Source organism: Bacillus rossius, chromosome 7 (genome assembly GCF_032445375.1).
Source record: "Bacillus rossius redtenbacheri isolate Brsri chromosome 7, Brsri_v3, whole genome shotgun sequence".
Taxonomy (NCBI): Eukaryota; Metazoa; Arthropoda; class Insecta; order Phasmatodea; family Bacillidae; genus Bacillus; species Bacillus rossius.
Genome location: NC_086335.1, coordinates 39,169,967 through 39,185,010, shown reverse-complemented (window position 1 = coordinate 39,185,010; position 15,044 = coordinate 39,169,967).

The window sequence follows — 15,044 nt, the reverse complement described above, 5'->3', positions numbered from 1 at the left end:
TTTTCTGGTCGGAAAATAATATTATTATTCTATTTGGAGGACTGGAGTGAAGCATCCCCTGAGTCTCGGCGGTGCAGGCGTGTCGACAAGGGTGAGTGCCGGCACCACCCCTTCACCCCTGCTTTCCCCTGCCCGCACACGGGAACCACGCCGAACTACCCCGTGTCCCCCCCTCCCTGGCCTGCTGCTCGCCAGACACTCGGCGTGTTGATCCAGTGCTTTATTGATTTCATCACCCCGCGCAGCGGGCTGGAGCCACCCTTCCCCTTCCCCCTGCGCGCTAACCCATCCCTGTCCAATTCACAATTCACGCTCTGGTTTGGGAGCTGCTGTCGATTCGTCACCCCTCCCCCCCCCCCTCCCCAACGACACACTTCCGCCACCCTCCTCCAACAGGCTGGACCAACACCGACCAGGTCACACCTCCGCGTGGCTGGGCTACCCCCTTCCCCACCTCACCAAACCCAACCCAGCCCCTTCCCACGTGACTGGCAACCTACCATCCGCTGACCCCGAGTCATACGCCAAATATAGGTGATCTTACGTCTGTTACATAAATAAACGTCTTTCAAAATTCAGTATTTTCTTCCGGTTGCAGCAAATTCCCGTGACATCTTTCATTGGAGTGTAAAAACAGTTTTTTTTAACATAAAAATTAATTTTTAAGGTCAAAATTTTAGTCAACAATTCAATTTTTCAACAATTTTTAATGTCTTTAAATTAATATTTGTCTTTAGTAATTTTTTTTCTAAGTAATCGCGGTAATTTATTTTAGACCTGGTAATTACCTGAGGATTGTTAAGATCTCGACAATTTCTTGCCACAGTGTGATTGATGAATGTAAATAGTTCTTAAATCCCGCCAAAATGGCGCCCTGCTATTCTCTCATTGTCTGCTGCAACTTTCTCAGTAAAAACAATATATATTCATTTCCCTCCTGTGCCCACGATCTCTCACAAAGCACTCTACCTTCCTGTGAGCTATTGTGAATCAGCAGGTTAGAAAACATAGCAGTAAAATCTTTTGCATAAGACCTACTGTTAATGTTACTGTCTTTTTATGCTTGTGAACCCCACTTAATGCACGTGTTTTAGAAACGCTTAGTTTTCGTGTTGGCAGGATTCTAACTCGACGTGCATTGCGTCGAATAGATTTCAATGACTTATCCTTTAAAAAATAAACTTGACTTTTTAATGAGTAATTTTTACACAGCAAAGAGCGAATACACCGGATGATCAAAACAATAGAATTAACGTAGTACTAATTGGATTTCATTGTAACATCAGGATTTTTTTTGTCGTTAAAGATCAATATTTTGGAAAAAGCTCTATTCAAAAAATTTAATTGCTAACCACGAGCTAAGTTTCACTGATCAATGCTTGATTAAATTGACTTGAATATAAAATGTTATCTCCTTTAAAAATTAAACATAGAACCAACGTTTACGCATGGACATTTACGTTGTGTTGTATTTACAAAATTGCGTTATCATACATTTTAATTGGTTTGAATAAAAATTTAATTCGTTCTCAGTTTCAATATATATATATATATATATATATATATATATATATATATATATATACACACACATAATAAAGTCTATTATTGTACCTATAATAAAATGTATCTATGACTCCATACTACTTATTTTCAAACTAGTTACTTTATTTCTACATAAAATCATTTTATAATTCTCAGAAGTTTATGAATATAGTATTGCAACTTTTTTTGGCTAGAATTTTGAGAAAATTAGAGACTTGGACTCGTTCTAAAAAAAAAAAATTGCGAAACAATTTTTCGAATGCAAAGAAAACAAACGCACAAACATGAGAGAATGCAAACAATAATCGGAGTTTATTTATAGAACGTGAAGCATACGCCCACATGAGAAATGGAGTACAGTAAATTAAAAATAGTCGCGGTCGAGGGCACTTTGATTCGGTGAGTGTCGGTCCGGGGTGGAAACGATAGCTGCGCCGTTGTGGTCGCGGCGGGGGGGAATGGCTGTGTATCGACCAGGCGTCCACCAGTGGAAAAAAAAATAAATGTAGCATAGTGACAAAAGGGTATATGTTCCTAGATTTTTTTTCAAAATTAAAATTTCTTTACAACTCATAAGGTAAGTCGAGGCGACGGCTACGTGGCAATAGGAAGAAAACCACTAGAATCGAAAGACGCTAGACCGAAATGCCTTAGACAGAATGGCATTATGCAGAAACGCAATATACCGAAAGGCACTAGACCGAAATGCCTTAGACCGAAAGGCATTAGGCAGAAACGCAATATACCGAAAGGCACTAGATTGAAAGACACTAGACCGAAATGCCTTAGAACGAAAGGCATTAGGCAGAAACGCAATATACCGAAAGGCATTAGACGGAAAGACACTAGACCAAAATGTCTTAGACCGAAATGCCTTAGAACGAAAGGCATTTGGCCGAAACGCAATATACCGAAAGACACTAGACCGAAATGCCTTAGACCGAAATGCCTTAGAACGAAAGGCATTAGGCCGAAACGCAATATACCGAAAGGCACTAGATCGAAAGACACTAGACCGAAATGCCTTAGACCGAAATGCCTTAGAACGAAAGGCATTAGGCTGAAACGCAATATACCGAAAGGCACTAGACCGATAGACACTAGACCGAAATGCCTTAGACCGAAATGCCTTAGAACGAAAGGCATTAGGCCGAAACGCAATATACCGAAAGGCACTAGACCGAAAGACACTAGACCGAAATGCCTTAGACCGAAATGCCTTAGAACGAAAGGCATTAGGCTGAAACGCAATATACCGAAAGGCACTAGACCGATAGACACTAGACCGAAATGCCTTAGACCGAAATGCCTTAGAACGAAAGGCATTAGGCCGAAACGCAATATACCGAAAGGCACTAGACCGAAAGACACTAGACCGAAATGCCTTAGACCGAAATGCCTTAGAACGAAAGGCATTAGGCCGAAACGCAATATACCGAAAGGCACTAGACCGAAAGACACTAGACCGAAATGCCTTAGACCGAAAAGCCTTAGAACGAAAGGCATTAGGCCGAAACGCAATATACCGAAAGGCACTAGACCGATAGACACTAGACCGAAATGCCTTAGACCGAAATGCCTTAGAACGAAAGGCATTAGGCCGAAACGCAATATACCGAAAGGCACTAGATCGAAAGACACTAGACCGAAATGCCTTAGACCGAAATGCCTTAGAACGAAAGGCATTAGGCTGAAACGCAATATACCGAAAGGCACTAGACCGATAGACACTAGACCGAAATGCCTTAGACCGAAATGCCTTAGAACGAAAGGCATTAGGCCGAAACGCAATATACCGAAAGGCACTAGACCGAAAGACACTAGACCGAAATGCCTTAGACCGAAATGCCTTAGAACGAAAGGCATTAGGCCGAAACGCAATATACCGAAAGGCACTAGACCGATAGACACTAGACCGAAATGCCTTAGACCGAAATGCCTTAGAACGAAAGGCATTAGGCTTAAACGCAATATACCGAAAGGCACTAGACCGATAGACACTAGACCGAAATGCCTTAGACCGAAATGCCTTAGAACGAAAGGCATTAGGCCGAAACGCAATATACCGAAAGGCACTAGACCGAAAGACACTAGACCGAAATGCCTTAGACCGAAATGCCTTAGAACGAAAGGCATTAGGCCGAAACGCAATATACCGAAAGGCACTAGACCGATAGACACTAGACCGAAATGCCTTAGACCGAAATGCCTTAGAACGAAAGGCATTAGGCTGAAACGCAATATACCGAAAGGCACTAGACCGATAGACACTAGACCGAAATGCCTTAGACCGAAATGCCTTAGAACGAAAGGCATTAGGCCGAAACGCAATATACCGAAAGGCACTAGACCGAAAGACACTAGACCGAAATGCCTTAGACCGAAATGCCTTAGAACGAAAGGCATTAGGCCGAAACGCAATATACCGAAAGGCACTAGACCGATAGACACTAGACCGAAATGCCTTAGACCGAAATGCCTTAGAACGAAAGGCATTAGGCTGAAACGCAATATACCGAAAGGCACTAGACCGATAGACACTAGACCGAAATGCCTTAGACCGAAATGCCTTAGAACGAAAGGCATTAGGCCGAAACGCAATATACCGAAAGGCACTAGACCGAAAGACACTAAACCGGAAGGCACATGACCGGAAACTTGAAAATTTATCTCGCTGGGAATGTCTCTTAACTCTGGCAACAGACAGGTGACTGGAATTTCGGTCAAATGACTTTCGGCCTTGTGCCTGCTACTTACGACGTCCCATCAGAGCTCGATCCATTTGGATTCGGTCTTCCCGTGGAATAACTAGGAAGGAAGTTTACATCAGAAATGGGTTGGATGGAAAGATTCCCGTCGTTTTGAAACCTGATGATATATTGCTTGAAGTGATAGCCTACAGAAGTACTGTGGAAATTATCGATGGAATGTCAAATGCGTTTATGCTTAGAGTTGATCAGTGTGGTATTAACTACGAATCTCAATCAATGTTAGCCAACCGTATCGGAGTTCCGAACAAACTTCGATCAAGAGGGTGGAGTTTGTGAGAGCATTGGGGTGGAAAAGTTAGAGCAACTATGCTATTTTCTTTAGCATAATTTAGAATTGAGATAGAAAAATAATAACCCGTGATTATTGAGTAAGGGGAGGTTAGGATTTAGTTTTGTACAATTAACATTTGCAACAAAATGATGAATAAAAATCAGGAATATTTATTCTTTCATCCAACCAGATTGATTCGGTGTTCCTTGACATCCTGATGGACCATTCCTTATGGAAGTGGTTTAAAATTAATACGTAGGGAAATGAATAAATAAGGTACGCTATTGCCGTAAAATAAAAAATGTATGTATGCCTTGAATCAAAGAACTTAAAATAAGTATTAACTGCCTAAAACTTAACAATTGTAACTTATTGTTTTGTGAATTGATCAACTTACGTATAATCTTATTGTGAAATTGAATGGTTAATTGTTATGTTATTATTTAAAAATCCCCTGACATATGTCCTTGGCCATTGTCATTAGCCAATTTATGAAATAAATTTCGATACTTATACCTAACACATTATGCTAACAATGCAAAGATTTTTATTTAAAAATATCAGTAAGCTATTTAACATTAATCTCCAGATGGGACAAGTTGTCACAGTGACGTCTAAACCCTGGTTCTTTATGGCAACTTGCCCCAGAGCACCATAATTATTTTATTTTGCAAAACTATCTTAAGTTTTTCAAGTGAATAATATTTCTGTACATCACTTTAAAGTAAAATGTTTATAGAATATGAATATGTTGTTAAATTTCTGAACTTAAATGAAGGAACGTGCACAGTGAATGATTAAGTAGACAGAACATTTTTACTCACACTTATCATGTACACAGAAATGGCTATCCTGAAGAAAGAAAAGCTGCAAGTAGCATGTAAATCATTTTACGTCTTTTAGATAGTGACTCTTGTAACCTGTGGAGAAACGTCTACATAAATAGTTTGTCAACTTTCCCCTGTGACAACTACACATGGTTTTTCATTCTTTAAAGCCCTCTTACCGCATGTGTGTGCTCAGGTAGGTTGATGCTCTTAATTCATTAATTTTGCATCACTTGGTTTTATCCTCGACAGTTTCTTGTCCTTCCTCTCATGATGAAAGCAGGAGAAAGTAGGAAGATCGCGGTTATTGGAGAAAGCGGAGGGCGGTGCTAGAGAGGGGGGTGGTTGGAACGAGCACGGCATAGAAAATTCAGGTTACGATGGACTCGAGAGAGAAGGAAAATAAAATTGATGGGAACTGCGGAACTAAAACCTCCATTGTCCAAACGGCCGAGGACAAAGAACATAAAAATTCCCCCATTTTATGTACTCGATATATTCGGAGAATTTTTTATTTTATTTGTTTTTTTTTGTTTCACGTTTTACTCGCTGCACTAAAAAGAGTGTTAAGGGTGATGATCGTACGTGAAACGAAGGTCTCATCGCCATTACGCGCTCTTCATTCCAATTGTGTGCTGTCTTGCTGTCTCACTCGTGAAAACCATATGCATAAGTGGCATTCCATTAAGTTTTAAACGCGTTTTAAATACGTGCACAACAGTTTTATTATTAAATATCATATTTTAATGCCCACATTTTATATATTTGACGTGGATTAAAAATTATTTGAAGAGAATGCCAGAATATCTGTATGAGGTATGAATATGTGACTGCAGGAAACCATATTTTAAATCTCCTTATATTTGCCAACGAATAAAATTAGCCAAGGTGCAAGACGTTTGTAATGGAAGGTGTGGACGATAAATGATTCTACTAGCATCTCCTTGAACGCATAGATTTTTATGCACAATAAATAAATAAAAATATTCTCTTACCGCAGTGTTGATCACGTTGGAGTCTTATTCTCAAAAACAAAGTAATAAGTGCACGACATTTGAGCTAGTTACGTCACATATGTAACTATTTTTCTATGTTAAACGGAAACTTTAATCACATCCAACAAATAAACTGAAATTTCTGCCACATTTTAATCCCTTCAGTCCTTTCAACACTGAAGTGTATGATTTATACAACAAGAGTGTACACACACTGTGAATGATGGTCTGATTGACATCATTATCAGACTATGCTGCTTCGATGGTAAATATTATTATAATATTTCTTTTATATTAAATAATGTTATATTTATAAATTTTATTTTATAAAACCCTTAGGTGGAATCCAAAATAATAGGTTTTTAAGTTCAAAAAACGTTAATAAGCAGTTAGTTTTAATTTACGAAACATGCTTCAACAAAAAGCCTTTTGCAATCGTGTGAGACAAGTATCCATCTGCCATCTCCACCTTAAAAAAAAAAACACACATTTTGTGAGAAGGGTGCTGACGGTAAGGGAGAAGCATTCCCTCCTCTTCCCGGAGCAGGTCCGATAACAAGAAAATGAAATTCCCGTCACACAGAGAAGAGAACCCGAGTGTCGGGATGGAAAAACATCCCTCTGTGAACTGTCACATGACGCGATGGTGGGTGTGGGGAGGGTCAAGGGGAAAAAAAGGGGGAAAAAGGGGTGGATTTTGGGGTGGGAAGGGTGGGGGAATTGTGAGGGAAAGAGATGTGGGCAGCCCATTACAAGACCTGCCCGCTCCTCTCCCCTCATCCCGCGCTCCTTCGACGAACGTTAAGACGGCGACGGCCCGCGAAATTGAACAGATTGGCGGCGGCCCATTTCGCAGCGATGTCCTCTCTCCCCTCCTTCCCCCCTCGTCTTGGAATGATGGGTGTGCGAGCTAGGGTGGGTAGATATCATGTCCTCCACGACCCCGCGCGCCAGGAGGGGAGACTGCATCAACACCACAGAGAGACCGGCCATACCGGAGATGACGTCTGGGGCGTGGACCGGAAACCACGCTCTTCAAAACACTCCCCCACCAAGCCCCCTCGGCATCCACCGTCCTCCAGACCCTCCGAGCACCCTTTCCCTGATGGAGCGTGGACATCTTGATGAGCGCGCACAGGCTGTACCGCATCACGCCTTTTACGACGAGCGCTGGTAAACAGGTTTTTTTTTTCCACACCCAACTGATCTACACTGTTGCTAATTACACCAACCAACTTTTATGTTTTTCAAGCTTCAATATTTCCAGTAATTTATTTGAAAATATATTTTGTCTCCTAGTGTAATTGAGCTTGGAAATCACTGATGAACAAATTAGGTGTTTAAAATTTCGTAACACAGAAGAGAGCAAAGGCATGTAGGGAAAAAAAAGTTCAATTCCCTATTTTTCTTCCACCAAAACGTAAAAAAAAAATTAAGTCGAATTATTAATTTTATAACCCTGGTTTAGACAAAGTAAAAAAAATTAAGATTAAACATTAAATAATTATAAATAATTGAACAAATATCGCAGAAATTTAATTTAAGACGTTTTTAATGAAGTTAGTAATCCTTCACTAATAAATAAATAGTTTATTTAATTAATTTTTTTTACTGAAGAGAAATAATAAGTTCATTTTCACAAAGCTGTGTCCCCAACCAGCCAGGATTTCCAAAAATTTGGTGGATCACAAACTTAAAAATTATAAATAATTAAAAATATTTCTAAACACACCCGTGTCAGATGTATAACTTAATATCACAACGCCTGAGTTAGGCAGTGTCTTAATTCAAGCACAAAATATTTTATTCGTGACACCGCATAGTTTACTTGTTTTTGTGGTGTTCTAGAACAAATTTGGAAGTGTGGCGTATTTGGCCTCTACAAATGTTATTACTCAGCCAAAAAAGTTGTTAATATATAACAACTTTTTAAATAAACAATTTTGATTACCAAAAAAAAACTTTATAAGGATGTATTAGTTTTGAACACTTTATTTATAACCCAAGAACTTGCGGTAACCTGTCTTAAGATTATACTTTTATGTCATAAATTACAATCGGTGTGCATATGCCTGTAGCTATTTGTTTAAACTTCTTTATAGTCTTGTTTAAATATTTATTTTTCCATTAAGTTTGTTAACACAGTAAAATATCAAGTGAAATTAATTTTACGAATATTTAAATTACTAAAAGGTTCAATAAATATAACCAATATAGCGCTTTTCAAAAAGGCAGCGTTCCTAGACAAAGTAAGCGAGATACACCGATACGTTTATTTCTATACTTGCCTACTTCACTTCCAGTCCGGACAAGTACATACACTGTAATTTTTTTTAAGTTATTGAAGTTATAGATCTTATAAGAGGTTCACGCGTTTAACGTTTGCGTTACTTTCTAACGCTGCTGTGGAGGGGAAAAGTAAGAGAGAGAGGTAGCCTGTGAGTGATACACGAATATTTCTCGATGGCGGGGGGGTTATTGATGCTGGTTACTGATGGCAAAAACAGCGTATGATTTCGTATACTTTCCAATACTTTTGTAACTGTTTACATACTTTCTCATACTTTTGCATACTTTTGCCTGCTTTCGCATACTTTCGCAACTCGTAACTCACAACTCTCAACTCTCAACTCTGAGGTTGGGTCCGGTGTTAACATTAAAATTGTGACAATATAGGCATGCATAGACATTTAAAATATGTTTATTAATCATATTTTTAGCTATTATAAACCCATTGATTCGTTCTACGATTACATTGAAGACATGGACAGACTCTAGTAAAAGTCTACTTTCAACATATGATTACGAGTTTTTCAAATATTAGAGTTCCCTAAAAATTTCCTATTCCTCTTATGTGTGAAGTTGCACTTCTGACGCGCATGGTGAACATGTACTAATGTGTCGTTTAGGATTTAAGAAAAAATAAAAAAAACCATGTGTAGTACAAATTTACACTTTATCTTTTATTTAATGCAGTTTTTTGGACATACGCAAATGCAGTTTTGCACTGTTTTTAATGGACAAATGCCGAAAAATTAAAAAAATAATAAAAATTTTAAGATAAAAAATTCACAGAAAACAAAACTGAATCAGCTGATGTCGGACAAACGGAACCAACGATGAAACTATAAAATATTACGGACAACACAACGGCGACAGCACGGGAAAATAATTATGCTTAATTTTATATTTTGATATCTAAATATAATCATTTAATTTTTTAGATCAAAGTTTTATAGTTTAAGAAATTTTGTGTCCATCCCAGAGCCATTATTTCAGAAAACCTTAACTTAAGCATTGCTTCTATAATAGTTTTTAAGTAGGGCCCGGAATTTATATAGGTACTAACTCAAGTTTAACTTATTCTCAAAGGTTGCTGTATAATTTTAAATATTACTTTTTCAATCTCTTCTTACTGTGAATTCAAAACTGAAAATAGGTTGGAAGACAATACCATTTTTTCCGGGCTGTCCACATATGACTTAGATATGTAAAGTATAAAGAATATTCACTTTTTTTTTAAAGAAAATATCATTTACCAAACAAATGTTACGAAAATTAACTATAAGCTCAGCTGCCCTCAAAGGCACCACGGAAATTCCTCAAGAGTGACATGTGTGGTTTTAGCGTCGAGCCAAAGAATTATGTAAATAAGAATTCGAAAACGCGATGCAGTTTACGAAACTGAAACTGCCTTCTCGGCGAAGCTATTATTCCTGTGCGGTGCGCCAGACGAAAACGCAATGCCTCATTACGGACAAAAGCTTTTGGCAAAGGGAAAAAGGATGAGGGTGAAAATTTTTAACAAAAAAAAAGGGGGGTCGAGGAAGGTGTGTAAGGGCAAGAGAAGTGCGAGCTCCCCAGACGGAAAGTTCTGGCGATATGATTAAATGATTCGGGGAATATCTAAGTAGCATCACGGGCTGTGTTGTTTTCTCTCTGCGCGGTAATCCCGCAGAAGTGTAGACTGTCCTCGACGGAGTTTCGGAAGTTGCCCCACTCGAAACTGCTGCGACGCTCTGCCTGTGTTGCGGAACTTTCAAATGTTTCACTCGCTTTCGCTCTCTCTCTCTCTCTGTTCCGTTTCTGTTTTTTCCTGTTTACCACCTTCCTTCTTTTCGTAACGTTTTCCTACAGAATCACTTGTCGGTATCGCGATCCAGCGAAATATGTAACTGCTCTTGGCCTTTTCTATTTTTATTTTTTTTATGGGAAGGAGGAGATTTCTAGCATTGGGACGAAGCGACGTAATATTTCAACACGTTCCGGATCCCGATAAACTGAACACGCACAGGATAAAAGCTTAACAAGTTCCACTGCATGGGCAAAAAACGTTTACGGAAAATATGTTATACGTATATACATACCGTATGACTGAACACCACCGAACCCTACAAACTTCGGGTGCAGTTTAATCATGACAAAATAAGTTGTAAATTTTTATACGACTTTTGGTCTAAAGTGGTCTCCAAGTCTCGTATACGTATTGATGTTGCCGCTGAACCACTTTTGCGTTGTAAATAATAGAGTATTCAAGATGTAACACTGAGCGTATCAATTAGGTTTGATTCATTGAAGTTTTACAAATACCACTAATTTTTGTTTGTAAAAAAATTTCTGGAATACGTCACAAAATTGTGTGGAAAATAAAGGCGTTAGTTACTACCAATTGTTTCAAAGAAATAATTTTCCTACAGCCACAAAATTCGTCTTGGTTGTATAAAATCATTCGATATAACATAATTCAGACGCTCATCGTTCCATATTAATTAGTTTATGTATTTTCTACAATAAAAATTACATTCGGCACCAACCCCAAAGACGCATACCAGTTTTGAGAAGCACTTTAGAGCATAGGTCGTATTTTGTCCTAATGAACCTGCAGCCAAAATTTTTCGTTTGAATCTTGACGCATGCTGTAGCCTATATGAGGGCGAGTAAACATCAGATTTTTATACAAATATAATAATAAACTTTAAAAGAATACGTGATTAAAATTAAGAGTATGAGGTTTGGTAACACTAGTAAACTTCCTGGCATTTATGATTTCATTGAGGTTAATTGTTTCATTGTCACTTTATCTAGTCTAGTTGAATTACAAGTTGACATCGTGTGTGTCTGTGCTGGTGTGTGTTTGTGTGTGTTTGGTTTTAGGCTGTACATAAACGTTTTCGACTTATAGCGAGGTATTCCCACCTTCGACATACATATTAGAAGTAAATAATTTAATTAGTAATTTATTATTGAAATAAATTCTCAAAATGTTGATATATACGGATGCATCGGAATATTGTATTTGAATTTATTTCTTGGACAATAAAATACTGGGAAGTTAATAAACCAAAGTCCAGTCATTTGGTGGCGTGATCAATACTCCCGAGTGGAAGTTACCAGGATGAATTTCTAGCGAGGACGGGTGTTAGTTGTATTTTGCACTTACTGAGTCTAGGATTGGTGTTCCCCCTTCAACGCCGCAACGCGAGAAGCAATGGCCTAAACAACGCAACACCACTCTAGACGCAAACTTACGTTACGTCACACTTTCGACATCTACAAGTTTACCTGGGGAAATCAAATAATGGTTTACCATCACAGTTAGTAAGAAAATTGCACCATTTGGATTTTAAAAAAAGGTAATCCATTATCGTGGATTGCTGTTAATTTTTCGTATATGTCACGTGTGTATGGAGACAAGCAAAATTCTTGTACCAGGATAGAATTCAAAAATGTGTGCATGAATAATTGACATACTTATTTTCTACCTACATGTTTTTTTTCTAGTTGTTTGAAATTGTTCTTTAGTTCCTCGAAGCGTGACAATTTGTGGTCGAATGACAAGGCCCATCCATGGTCAAAAACATTTGCAATTTAGACTGTCGCCAATTATTAACGCGCGTTTTCGAGATCCGTAAGTGTAGTTCCTTACTGGCTCTATTTGTTAAAGAAGCTAATTTCCCAGTTGAATAGGTCAATGAGACAGCAATTACTTTATTACATAATATATGACTACACAATTTTAAAACAATACCTTTTCCAATCGCAAGAAGTAAAGGAAAATCACAATGTTGTGTTACCTATCTTAACATAAATAGTTTTCCCAATAAATAATGCCCTTTGTGTTTAACTTAAAATAGCCAATTTTAATGGACATATTTTTATTACTTGGCTACCAAATTTGATCAATTTCCCTGCTTCAGGGAAATTTCACTTTTTACACTTCATAGAGTGATGGTTTTGCTGCTTTGGCCGTGTGCTGGTTTTGCTCCCTTGGGTCTGCTTTGTTCCGAGTGACTACACCCCATTGTTTGACGCTGGAAATTATGTATTATAATTACTCCCTTGCTAGCCGGCGCTTAATTTTGATTGTCATATCCATTGGCGTCCTATTTCTGGCACGTTCAATTGTTCCGCAATCACCATTTAATTAACGCCAACTGATTTTTGTGTCCTTCCTCCCTGCGCTGGTGTTCCATCGCGCACTTTGAGAGGTAAAATTGTGATATGGCCCGAGATTCTGAACCATGCACCCAAATATCGTGTAGCAGTTATCAACATGTTCTGGAACTTCATTCTCTCACTTTCAGTTTGCTTGTTACTGCACATCCGTTGAATTTTGACTCAGCAGTGTTAAAAAAAAAAAAAAAATTGGAAACATCTGTTTGTTTGTGCCTGAAGAAGATGACAGGCCTCAGTTTCTCGAACCGTCACAACTTGTTTGTCTAAGGAACTCCTGTAGCTGCTGTGTTCGTCTGTGCTGTCGTGTTTGTGATGTCCTGCATATCTCTTTAATTTCATCAATAGTTCGCCTGGTCGTCTCTGTATTGTCGTTGCTTATCTGTTTCGTTTCACCGTTGTGTTCTTCTGTTTGTCGCGGATTTGTCCAAGGTTGTTGTTTGCCTGTGTTCACTGTTCTTGTTCCAACCGTCTCGTCACCGCCAGCCCAATGTGTTAGTCTGTGCTGTGATATTGTTCTAATTCCTTCCATGGAATTCTCTGTGCAGTCCATGCATTTGAAATTAGACACTGGCTGATTTTGGCTGGCTTTCTGTGTATTTGTTTACATATTTACTTTGTTGGCATGTTTTAATGACATACAGTGTAAACCATAAATTATGATAAAAGTTAGGTTTTAAGAGCCTTGCCTACCTGAGCACATGCACAAACGGTGTACAGAGTTTCAAAAGAGCACACGGAATTTGAAAACTGATAAGTACATCTGAGTGGTGTCTGTTTACGAAAAACATTTAAGAATACGCTTATGAAGTGATTCTCTTTCAGTAATTAATTTTTTTAACTGTATTTTTACGATAGTGAAAATGGCTAAAACGTGTATTTTCAGACCAATTTTTAGGAGTGAAACACTCGTTACAAATTCTTAAAAGCACTCGAAGGACTTGTATTAATTGTATTTATCTTAATTTATCCCCTATATGATGAAATGGTCGTCGCTCTAATATCGTAGTTGATATTTTTCACGACACGAAGATAGCGCGCCAGCTCAGAGGAGTTAGCTTGCACGACGAGAGGAGGTAGCTTGCACGACGAGAGGAGGTAGCTTGCACGTCGATAGGAGGTAGCATGCACGAGAGGAGGTAGCTTGCACGACGAGAGGAGTTAGCTTGCACGACGAGAGGAGTTAGCTTGCACGACGAGAGGAGGTAGCTTGCACGTCGATAGGAGGTAGCATGCACGACGAGAGGAGGTAGCTTGCACGACGAGAGGAGTTAGCTTGCACGACGAGAGGAGTTAGCTTGCACGACGAGAGGAGTTAGCTTGCACGACGAGAGGAGGTAGCTTGCACGACGAGAGGAGGTAGCTTGCACGTCGATAGGAGGTAGCATGCACGACGAGAGGAGGTAGCTTGCACGACGAGAGGAGTTAGCTTGCACGACGAGAGGAGGTAGCTTGCACGTCGATAGGAGGTAGCATGCACGACGAGAGGAGGTAGCTTGCACGACGAGAGGAGTTAGCTTGCACGACGAGAGGAGTTAGCTTGCACGACGAGAGGAGTTAGCTTGCACGACGAGAGGAGGTAGCTTGCACGACGAGAGGAGGTAGCTTGCACGACGAGAGGAGTTAGCTTGCACGACGAGAGGAGTTAGCTTGCACGACGAGAGGAGGTAGCTTGCACGACGAGAGGAGGTAGCTTGCACGACGAGAGGAGTTAGCTTGCACGACGAGAGGAGTTAGCTTGCACGACGAGAGGAGGTAGCTTGCACGTCGATAGGAGGTAGCATGCACGACGAGAGGAGGTAGCTTGCACGACGAGAGGAGTTAGCTTGCACGACGAGAGGAGTTAGCTTGCACGTCGATAGGAGGTAGCATGCACGACGAGAGGAGTTAGCTTGCACGACGAGAGGAGGTAGCTTGCACGTCGATAGGAGGTAGCATGCACGACGAGAGGAGTTAGCTTGCACGACGAGAGGAGTTAGCTTGCACGACGAGAGGAGGTAGCTTGCACGTCGATAGGAGGTAGCATGCACGACGAGAGGAGGTAGCTTGCACGACGAGAGGAGGTAGCTTGCACGTCGATAGGAGGTAGCATGCACGACGAGAGGAGGTAGCTTGCACGACGAGAGGAGTTAGCTTGCACGACGAGAGGAGTTAGCTTGCACGACGAGAGGAGGTAGCTTGC